The sequence below is a fragment of the Aythya ferina genome (assembly GCF_964211825.1).
Source record: "Aythya ferina genome assembly, chromosome: 3".
In the NCBI taxonomy this organism is placed as follows: Eukaryota; Metazoa; Chordata; class Aves; order Anseriformes; family Anatidae; genus Aythya; species Aythya ferina.
Window position 1 is genome coordinate 35,483,209 of NC_140298.1, and position 11,597 is coordinate 35,494,805.

Genomic DNA, 11,597 nt, shown 5'->3' on the forward strand with positions numbered 1-11,597 from the left:
GTGCCCAAGCATCATAGGTCTGTTAGTCAGTCTGTGAGGAAAATTAGTACAGAGCCTGTTAAATAAATAAAAGAAATAAGAAAATGACCTTAAAAGTAAATTGCTATCATAGATTTTCATCTGTCTAGTCATGACAGATAGAGAATATAGCAATCAGAATTGAGACGTGGTGGGACAGCTCACATGACTGGAATGCTGTCATTGAGGGCTGAGTCCTCTTTAGGAAAGTTAGGAAAGACAGGCTGGGGAAGTAAGGGGGTGGGATTGCCCTTTATGTGAGGGAGCAATTAGAGTCTACCCAGACCCAGCTGGGGGAGGGTGAAGGACAGGTGGAGAAATTGTTAGTAAAAATTAAAAGGTGGGCTGCTATGGGAGACATGGTGGTGGGGGTCTACTATAACTCTCCAGATAAGGAGAATAAAGACAATAAGACAGGACGATAGCCAATATCACCCGTCTTGAAGAAGCGCAGGAAGAAAGATCCAGGATACTACAAGTAAGCCTCACCTCTTTCCATTGAAAGGTATTGGAGCAGCTTGCTTGGGATGCCACAAGGGACCGGGACTGGGGACCGGGACCTTAAGCTTTCCAACCCAAATCAAATTTTAACCCAGGAACACTCACCTGCCAGCTTCTGAATTTGACCAGCTGCCGAACAATTTCACAGGGAAGTAGCACCACTAGTTTTTTCCTGTTCTGAGTTTTCACCGCCGATTGTAATATTTTATAGCGTCTTCAGAACAATTTCACAGAGATGATAGAAAACACAAAGAAAAAATAGCCTACTTGGGAACACCAAGTCAATTGCACCAGGACAGTGGGTGGAAAAGCACCCTCAGTAACCTGAACCTCAAACTCCCCTGTAATGGCAATTCTTCCCATAACTCCTCATGCTTCCTATATAGCAAAGGTCAAATGATCCCCACCTGGCAGATTTCACTTCACATGTGTGGAGTCATGAGACCTTGTGGAATAGGCTCATCAACCTCGTTTCAATGTTTAAGGTTCAATTGCTCCTTATCGCTAACAGAAAGAACCTGACAAGGAGCTTAGTGGTTAGAGTTGACCTAATGAATTAAATACAAAAGGCATGTAAGGGTCATATTTCTGCTAGTCATTCTGTGAGGAAAAGTAGTACAGAGCCTGTTAAAATAAGATAAATAAACATAAATAAAAGAAATAAATAAAAGAAAAAAGGAAATGACCTAAAAGGCAAAATTGGTGTCATAGATTTTCATCTGTCTAGTCACAACAGATAAAGAATATAGCAATCAGAAAGACTTTACTTGACATTAATGTTGTTTAAATTTGCTTTTCTGAGATCTCTTCTTTATGCAGGACTTTTCAAAATCTAGCGCCATGACCTCCGACTGCAGTATTTACTTTGGCTGCATATAAACTATCACGTATAAATGGCAGGATCCGGATCCTCACTCCCTATTCAGGTCAAGGACCGGGCTGAAAGTTTTGGCTTTAATTTGGTTACATGACTACATTGCTGTCGTGGTGGTTTCCCCCAGCCGGCAGCTAAGCACCACACAGCCGTTCGCACAGCCATTCGTTCGTTCAGGGCTTGTTGGAGCTGTGCCGGGGGAACAATGGCAAGGCCGGGGGATAAGGCAATGGCCCAGATGAAGTGCATCTACACCAATACACGCAGCATGGGTAACAAACAGGAGGAGCTGGAAGCCATCGTGCAGCAGGCAGGCTATGACTTGGTTGCCATCATGGAGACGTGGTGGGACCACTCTCATGACTGGAGTGTTGCAATGACTAGCTATAAGCTCTTCAGAAGCGACAGGCAGCACAGAAGGGGTGGTGGTGTGGCTCTCTATATTAGAGAATCTTTTGATGTTGTGGAACTTGAGGCTGGGAATGACAAGGTCGAGTCCCTTTGGGTTAGGATCGGCAGGGACAACAAGGCTAGCGTCCTGGTCGGGGTCTGTTATAGACCGCCGAACCAGGATGAGGAGACGGATGAGGAGTTCTACAGGCAGCTGACAGAAGTTGTGAAATCGTCGGCGCTTGTTCTCGTGGGGGACTTCAACTTCCCTGACATATCCTGGAAGCACAACACAGCCCAGAGAGAGCAGTCTAGGAGGTTTCTGGAGAGCGTGGAAGATCGCTTCCTGACGCAGCTGGTTAGTGAGCCTACCAGGGGTGGTGCCCCGCTAGACCTTCTCTTCACAAACAGAGAAGGACTGGTGGGAGATGTGGTGGTCGGAAGCTGTCTTGGGCAGAGTGACCACGAAATGGTGGAGTTCTCTATTCTTGGTGAGGCCAGGAAGGGGACCGGTAAAAGCGCTGTCTTGGACTTCCGGAAGGCTGACTTTGAGCTGCTTGGGACACTGGTTGGTAGAGTCCCTTGGGAGGCGGTTCTGAAGGGCAGAGGAGTCCAGGAAGGCTGGGCGCTCTTCAAGAGGGAAATCTTAATGGCGCAGGAGTGGTCTGTCCCCACATGCCCAAAGACGAGCCGGCGTGGAAGAAGACCGGCCTGGCTCAACAGAGAGTTGCAGCTTGAGCTTAGGAGAAAAAAGAGGGTTTATAATCTTTGGAAAAAAGGGCGGGCCACTGAGGAGGACTATAAGGATGTTACGAGGCTGTGCAGGGACAAAATTTGAAAGGCCAAAGCTCATCTGGAGGTCAATCTGGCTACCGCCGTTAAAGACAACAAAAAATCTTTTTACAAATACATCAACGCAAAATGGAGGACTAAGGAGAATCTCCATCCTTTACTGGATGTGGGGGGAAACCTTGTTATAAAAGATGAGGAAAAGGCGGAGGTGCTTAATGCCTTCTTTGCCTCAGTCTTTAGCGGCAATGCCAGTTGTTCTATGGACACCCAGTACCCTGAGCTGGTGGAAGGGGATGGGGAGCAGAATGTGGCCCTCACTATCCACGAAGAAATGGTTGGCGACCTGCTACGGCACTTGGATGTGCGCAAGTCGATGGGGCCGGATGGGATCCACCTGAGGGTACTGAGAGAACTGGCAGAGGAGCTGGCCAAGCCACTGTCCATCATTTATCAGCAGTCCTGGCTATCAGGGGAGGTCCCAGTTGACTGGCGGCTAGCAAATGTGACGCCCTTCTACAGGAAGGGCCGGAGGGCAGACCCAGGGAACTATAGGCCTGTCAGTTTGACCTCAGTGCCAGGGAAGCTCATGGAGCAGATTATCTTGAGAGTCATCACGCGGTACATGTAGGGCAAGCAGGCGATCAGGCCCGGTCAGCATGGGTTTATGAAAGGCAGATCCTGCTTGACGAACCTGATCTCCTTCTATGACAAATTGACGCACTGGGTGGATGAGGGAAAGGCTGTGGATGTGGTCTACCTTGACTTCAGCAAGGCTTTTGACACCGTTTCCCACAGCATTCTCCTCAAGAAACTGGCTGCTCTTGGCTTGGACTGGTGTACGCTTCGTTGGGTTAGAAACTGGCTGGATAGCCGGGCCCAAAGAGTCGTGGTGAACGGAGTCATGTCCAGTTGGAGGCCAGTCACTAGTGGCGTTCCCCAGGGCTTAGTGCTGGGGCCGGTCCTCTTTAATGCCCTCATCTATTATCTGGATGAGGGCACTGAGTGCACCCTCAGTAAGTTGACAGATGACACCAAGTTAGGTGCGTGTGTCGATCTGCTCGAGGGTAGGAAGGCTCTGCAGGAGGATCTGGATAGGCTGCACCGATGGGCTGAGGTCAACTGCATGAAGTTCAACAAGGTCAAGTGCCAGGTCCTGCACCTGGGGCGCAATAACCCCAAGCAGAGCTACAGACTGGGAGAGGAATGGTTGGAAAGCTGCCAGGCAGAGAAGGACCTGGGAGTATTGGTGGATAGTCGGCTGAATATGAGCCAGCAGTGTGCTCAGGTGGCCAAGAATGCCAACGGCATCCTGGCTTGTATAAGAAGCAGTGTGGCCAGCAGGGCTAGGGAGGTGATTGTCCCCCTGTACTCAGCTCTGGTGAGTCTGCACCTCGAGTAGTATGTTCAGTTTTGGGCCCCTCGCTACAAGAAGGACATCGAGGTGCTCGAGTGAGTCCAGAGAAGGGCAACGAAGGTGGTGAGGGGTCTGGAGAACAAGTCCTACAAGGAGCGGCTGAGGGAGCTGGGCTTGTTCAGCCTGGAGAAAAGGAGGCTCAGAGGCAACCTTATTGCTCTCTACAGGTACCTTAAAGGAGGCTGTAGCAAGGTGAGGGCTGGTCTGTTTTCCCACGTGCCTGGTGACAGGACGAGGAGAAATGGCCTTAAGTTGTGCCAGGGGAGTTTTAGGTTGGATATTAGGAAGAATTTTTTTACTGAAAGGGCTGTTAGGCATTGGAATGGGCTGCCCAGGGAAATGGTTGAGTCACCATCCCTGGAAGTCGTTAAAAGACATTTAGATGTAGAGCTCAGTGATATGGTTTAGTGGAGGACTGGTTAGTGTTAGGTCAGAGATTGGACTCGGTGATCTTGGAGGTCTCTTCCAACCTAGATAATTCTGTGTTTCTGATGCAGTCTCCCAGCTCAGAACCAACCACCTAGTCATCTGGTGCAACGGATTTGTGTGTTCCTTTCACTAGGTGTTCCTTCACCTCCTCTTCACATACAAGCATCTCTTTCATGCTCCTTCAGGAGTAAACAAGCCAGGAGAGATTAAAGCCTCTTTCTTCAGGTCAGTAAGATCTCTGCCTTTGGTTTCAGTGAGAATTCAGGCCCTAACAACTCAAGTATCTTCTGGATGGTGTTTCTTCTGGGTAGGATAATTTCATTTCCCTTTTGAAGACTTACAGGGATGTAGTAACAAAAGCAAAGGCATAAAATGGTACCTGAGGCATAGGCTACTTTTCAGCCTGCAGCAGACTATAGGTATGATATCATCATATGATATAGGTATGATACCAAAATCAAGTTATCATATCAGGAAACGTAGAAAACTGCCTGTTGCTTCTCAGGTTTAAAGTTTTCCCTTAAAAGGTGTATGCAAAGGTGTAATCAGCTGTTTGAGTACAATTCTCATGTATACATGAACATTTTCCTCTCCCCTTCCCAACTTGGAGTGCAACAGTTTTTATCATACTGTTATAAATTCCAAGTCAACTTAGCTTTATGAGATTTATGGGGTTACTAAAAGGCAAGTAAAGAGCACTGGGTCGGCAGGGAGTCTGGGCTCCTCCAACACGCACACACGTAACATCAGGCGGCAGCTTTTTCTGCTCCTAGGCTAATACACGTTCATTACTACTTCTAGAAAAGGCAGGGTTATTATAATTAGTTCCCGGATTCCAAACCCTCCCACTGGTGCATGCGTATCAGTCCCTGGTGGTCCCTCTAGGGGCCTCTCATGCTGAAGGCTCATAGTCTTCCTCCCTCTTGTCCTTCTCCTTTGTCCAACTTGGCTGTACATCAGAGACTTGTGCAGCATCCCCTGCAAGTTTTGTCTTTCAGTCGTTCTTCAGCTTTCCCCGTCTCAATCTCCTGGCCAGACAACAGAGACTTGCATAGTGTCCCATGCAATAGTCGTAATAATTAGCAGCTATTCTGACCCCCCCCCCCCCCCCCAGACATCAGAGAATTCAAGGAAAAGCCTACAAATACATTTCCCTTCAAGCTCTCTTGACATGAATTGCTAAAACATTCCTTTGCAAGGTACAAGAACTACATACATTAATCACTGTCTTAGACTTGTGGTTATACGAGGATCTGTAGGACAGAAGGTCACATTCATCACACCATGCAGCCTTAGCATTGTTCCATATTGACATGAATCAGATTAACACATTTCACGATCCCCCACCTCCTTTTTCATGGCATTGATTCATGTTTTCCTTTCCAATCAAGTCAATACTTGCCAAATTGATACCAACTGATACCAATTTTGTATCTTTGTTTTTATTATCATCAGGGAATGGGTTTTCTCCTTCCCTGGTTCTGGGTCAACAGGTACCACAGATATTTGCATTCCTTGTATAACCGTGTGTATTAGTCTGGTAATACAAGGTATTAAACATGGAATTATTAACAATCCTCCACATATCCCCAATACAACCATTCTTATTTTAGCAAGCCAATCACCACCCATAAAGCCCCCTCCCATCATCCTCTTAGATCGATTCCATTTGGAATCTGAACTGGGACATGTGCAATTTTCTTCATTTCTTTTACAAGTTCATTTACAGCTCTTCATTCTGTTGTGGTTTAACCCAGCAGGCAGCTAAACAACACACAGCTGTTCACTCTCCCATCCCAGAGAAGGAGGGGGTGAGGTGAGAGAAACAGGAAAGTGAAGCCTGTGAGTTGAGATAAAGACAATAATAACAATAATAATGACAATAATGAAGATAATAGTACCACTAGTAATAATGTGTACAAAACAAGTGATGCACAATGCAATTGCTCACCACCCACTGTCCAATGCCCAGCCTAACCCCGAGCATTCCGGCCCTCCTCCCAGCTCTTGCACCCCCAGCCTGCCTGCTGGCAGGAGAGAGTGAGAAGCTGAAACATCCTTGGCTAGGTGTAAGCACTGCTCTGCAACAATTAAAACATCAGCATATTATCAGCACTCTTCTCATCCTAAGCCAGAACATAGCATTCTACCAGCTACTAGGAAGAAACACCCTCATCATCAATCTCTAAACAGCAATTACTAAGGTTAAATTTTCCACGGACTTCTCCTTCTCTAGTAAATAATCCAAAGCTAAGCTATTTTGATACAAAGCCATTCTCATCTTGGTATTTTGCTTTGCAATTAATCCAAGTGCATCTCTGGTTTTATTTAGAACTATTTCTGTTACAGCTTGTAACCTAATTATTCTATTAAGTATATATATTGGGGTCCTATAGCCCCAGGATCCATCTTCTGCTCACATAGCTGGATCATAATAAGCAAACGCCTTCAATCAAGGGGTTGGGCCCACTTTCAGGGTCGATTTGGGTTTGTGTTACCATTCAGCCTGTCAGGGTGATCCAGCTCCTGGAAAACGAATCACAATTTTATATGGGTTTAAAAAAAGGTTCTTATGTTATTTTCTTGGGACAACCTGACCTTAGTGTGGGAGAAGTCCAGTTGAGGCCCTTTCACTCAGCAGTCAATACCCATAGGGGTTGCCTCCCTCAGTAGACCATACACACCACAGTGGAGGGTCCTGCTCCAGTCTTGCCTTCTCCCTTTCCTCCCTTTACACTTGTCCCCTTTATTTGGCATCCTTAATTTATGCAGAGCCTTGTTACCAGAATATTAGTTCTTCTGTAGCTTGAGTGTCAGTTCCCCAGGAGCAGACTCAACCCTCCAAGTTTCAGTAGTTACTGGTCCTTTTGTTCTGGATGCGTGGGTCCAACCCCTTTCTGCTGTGAGGTAGTAAGTAAAACAAGGTACAATCCCTCCTGTTAGGAGAAGAAAGGGACAATGAAGAAGTGGAAAAACACATCTTCCCCTGGCCCTACCTCAGAAACTATTAACAACGACCCCTTTCACACTTCTTCAGGGAGCTGGTCTATAGAGGGGTCAGGGGGTGATGGCCAACAATAATATCTTTCTGTCAAGTTATATCCTTGAAACTTAAAATTTTGGTAGTTTAAAGCTTTTGACCTGCGCATTGTGAAAACAGCATTTCTTTTATGAACAACATATTCTCACAATTGACACTTCACAAAAGTAATGATAACGCCACCAGTATCTACCCAAATCTGTTTCTTCTTACTACAATGCAAGGTCTGAATTCACAGTAAGGCACCTTTTTCATGCAGCCTGTTGTTCAATCTTAACAAGTATTTAAAAATGTTATTTGAAGAAGCTTCAACCGCATGAACTTGAAGCTTCCTTCCCACTGCTAAATAATAATAATAATGCAACTGCAGAAGCTCAAGTCCCTGTAAGTAACTTCACTGAAAACAGACAAGGAAGCACTCAAAATCCCCAATATGAAACATCTGTAAAACCCAGGAACACTTACCTGTCAGCTTCTGAACTTGAGTCACTGCAAACTACTTCACAGGGAAGTAACACCACCAGGGTTTTCCCATACTGACAAGTCACCACCAAAGTAACTAACTCAGAGTCTCTACAACTATTTCACAGAGACAGTAGAAAACATGAAGAAAAAGCAGCCTGCTAGGGAACATTGAGTCCATTTCACTATGGCAGTAGAAAAGCACCCTAGGTAACTGAGCCTCAAACTCCCCTGGAGTGGCAATTCTTCCCATAACTCCTCATGCTTCCTATATAGCAAAGGTCAAATGATCCCCACCTGGCAGATTTCACTTAACAAGGGTGGAGCCAAGAGACCTTGTGGAATAGGATTATCTACCTGGCTTCAATGTTTTAAGGTCAATTGCTCCTTATCACTAAGAGAAATAACCTGACAAGGTGCTTAGATCTGCCGTCATAGATTTTCATCTGTCTAGTCATGACAGATAAAGAATATAGCAATCAGAATGACTTTTCTTGACATTAATGTTGTTTAAATTTGCTTTTCTGAGATCTTTTCTTTATGCAGGACTTTTCAAAATCTAGCGCCATGACTTCCAACTGCAGTATTTACTTTGGCTGCATATAAACTATCACGTATAAATGGCAGGATCCGGATCCTCACTCCCTATTCAGGTCAAGGACCGGGCTGAAAGTTTTGGCTTTAATTTGGTTACATGCTTACACTGCTCTTTCCTGGAAGGTCATGGGCAGAAGATTTGCTGGTTTGGGGGAGCTTATATACATGTGGCTTTTAGGCTGCAGCCAAAGAATTCCTCTACATCTGGAAGTCTGAAGAGGGTTGCAGTCTCGAAGTTCAGATACAACCACATATTAGTCTGGTGCAACTGATTTTTGTGTTCCTTGCACTAGCTGTTCCTTCACCTACTCTTCAGAGGGAAGGGCATGCATCTCTTTCATGCTCCTTCACTAGTAAACAAACCAGGATAGATTAAAGCTTCTTTCTACAAGTCAGTAAGCTACTGGGCTACAAAGATGGTGAAGGGCCTAGAGGGGAAGATGTATGAGGAGCGGCTGAGGTCACTTGGCCTGTTCAGCCTGGAAAAGAGGAGGCTGAGGGGAGACCTCATCGTGGTCTACAGCTTCCTCACGAGGGGGAGCAGAGGGGCAGGCGCCGATCTATTCTTTTTAGTTACCAGTGATGGAACCCACTGGATAGGAATTGTGTCAAGCTGAGGCAGGGGAGGTTTAGGCTAGACATCAGGAAGAGGTTCTTCACTGAGAGGGTGCTTGCACACTGGAAAAGGTTCCCCAGGGAAGCAGTCACTGCACCAAGCCTGTCGGAGTTTAGGAAGCATTTGGACTGTACACTTAGTCACATGGTCTGAAGTTTTGGGTAGACCTGTGTGGTGCCAGGAGTTGGACTCAATGATCTTTAGGGGACCATTCCAACTCAGGCTACTCTATGATTCTATAGCCGCCTTTGGTTTCATTCAGGCCCTAACAACTGAAGTTACTTCTGGATGGTGTTTCTTCTGAATAGGATAATTTCTTGTCCCTGTTGAAGACTTGAAAGGATGTAGTAACAAAAGCAAAGGCATAAAACAGTACCTGAGGCATAGGCTACATTTCAGCCTGCAGCAGACTATAGGTATGATATTATTGTTTCAGACAAATATGATATACATAATGTGAAGTGTTCTGGCATGCTTACAATCTACCAAAGGCCAGAAAAAGGGACCTTCATTTTAAGATTGTATGGAAAAGAAAACAAAGACAACAACAACAACAAAGAAGGAACTTTTCCTTCACCTAAATTTTATTATTAGTTTGCAACTCTTTCAGGTGTCCACAAGGAATTTTGCCCCTCCTCCCCCATGCATATTGTTTATTCCATACCATCTGACATCATGCTAAATTATATATAGGGGTAGCTAGCCAGGGTGAGGGGTTGGCCCAGTGATAGGCTGGGCATCAGTCAGCAGATGGTGAGCAATTTCATTCTGCATCACTTGTTTTGTACACATTATTATTAGTAGTACTATTATTATTACTATTTTCCTGTCTTAATAAACCATCTTTGTCCCAATTCACAGGCTTCACTTTCCTGTTTCTCTCCCCCATCCCAGAGAGGGAGGTTGGAGGGTGAGTGAACAGCTGTGTAGCATTTAGCTGCAGACTGAGTTAAAACACAACAGTCCTTAATAAGATTAGACAAGTTCATGGACCCCAGATCCATGAACAAAACTGGGAAATATAAACAGAATTGATTGCAGGAATAGACCAGGCTTTTTGCTCTCTTGAAATTTTGAGTAGTAGATCTATCATTGTCTCTATATCAGGGTGTGCATTTGGCTATGTGCACCAGTTGTCTGATTCAGTAGAGCTAGTCTTATGTTCTCAGATTGACTTGCAAAGCTACATGCTGTCAGTTATTCTTAAATTATTGTTAAAACTTGTCTCAGGCATGCCCATTTTTCAGTAAAGAACCAAGACTACAGATATTTTCTGTATTAAAAGGACCTCAAAAAACACACAAAAAAAAATCCACAGATGATGTGATATATTGTCTGTGGAATGGTATATGTATGGTTAACTTATGGAAGACTGTATGTGGAAAGAGAGGCATCCTCCTAGTCACAGTCAGTTGAGCACATTGCCCTGCCTTGCATGATTTTTTTTTTTTTTTTTTCCAATCTTTGATTGGTTGATTACTTGTTCTCCTACAGATTTTTGGTGTGTCAATTTGTCACCATGTCTGTGACCAAGATATAGACTTTTCTGACTTGAACTGCTGCTTTACCTACAGATTGGAAATTATTTTTTAGGAGCTGCCAAAAATTTGATGTTTCTGAAGACAGTTAAAAAGTCAGTCATCCTCCTTGGAGGCAATATGTTTATGCAAAACTCTATCAGTGCTTTTACTATCCATAAAATTGCCTGGTCCTGCATAATTCAGCAATACTTGACCGAATGACCTCCAGCAGCCAAGGTAGCTCTGATGCACCTGTTCTAACAGTGCTCCGTAATATGAATCAAAAGATGCTTTGATCTCATTCACATATTTCTGTTGTATTATTTAATACCAACTTTCCTTTAGCACCATAAAGTAATTAACCTTTCATCTCCAAAATTTAAGGAGAAGGCTGCTGCTCTCAGCAAAGTGCACAAGCCCACTATGCCCATACATTTTTAAAATCTTATATAGGTATATAAAAATATACTGTAAATTAAGTCAGGAAATAATAAGAATTTCACTGAATATGGGAAATGAGATGTTATGACTCAATTAGATCATAGTGGGCAGCTGCAGACATTTAACAATATCAGAAACATCAATTCTAGTACCAAGTGTAAAAGTCATGGGTAATGGATTTAAGTAAAGGGCTTACAAAGAAACACAGTTTAAAATAAGGCAAAACAATTGTGAGTAAATTAAACATTCTTCATGAAAAGACACTAATTAAGATGTACTAATGATATAAAACTTAATTGTCATGCAATTTATGCACAATTACTCCTCAACAAATATTTAATTAAATTCCCTTTAATACCTTAAAACAGTCTTTCCTTCTCTCTCACACCCTGTATCTCTTTATTTCTGGTCATTAGGTAGGAATATGTGAGCTGTTAATTGGCATAGAGTAAGAATGACAGGTATTAAGGGAATTCAATGCACTTATATTTTTAGTTTTTGAA

At 44.1% G+C, this 11,597-nt stretch overlaps 1 long non-coding RNA gene across 1 annotated transcript; it reads right to left on the bottom strand.

Moving 5' to 3' along the window:
• Positions 1 to 5,702: 5,702 nt before the first annotated feature.
• LOC311434422 lies at positions 5,703 to 8,115 on the bottom strand. The gene is made up of 3 exons (XR_014691472.1): positions 7,924 to 8,115; positions 7,202 to 7,354; positions 5,703 to 6,258 (listed from the first exon to the last, which is right to left on the bottom strand). It is a non-coding gene; the product is annotated as an uncharacterized lncRNA (long non-coding RNA).
• Positions 8,116 to 11,597: the final 3,482 nt, after the last annotated feature.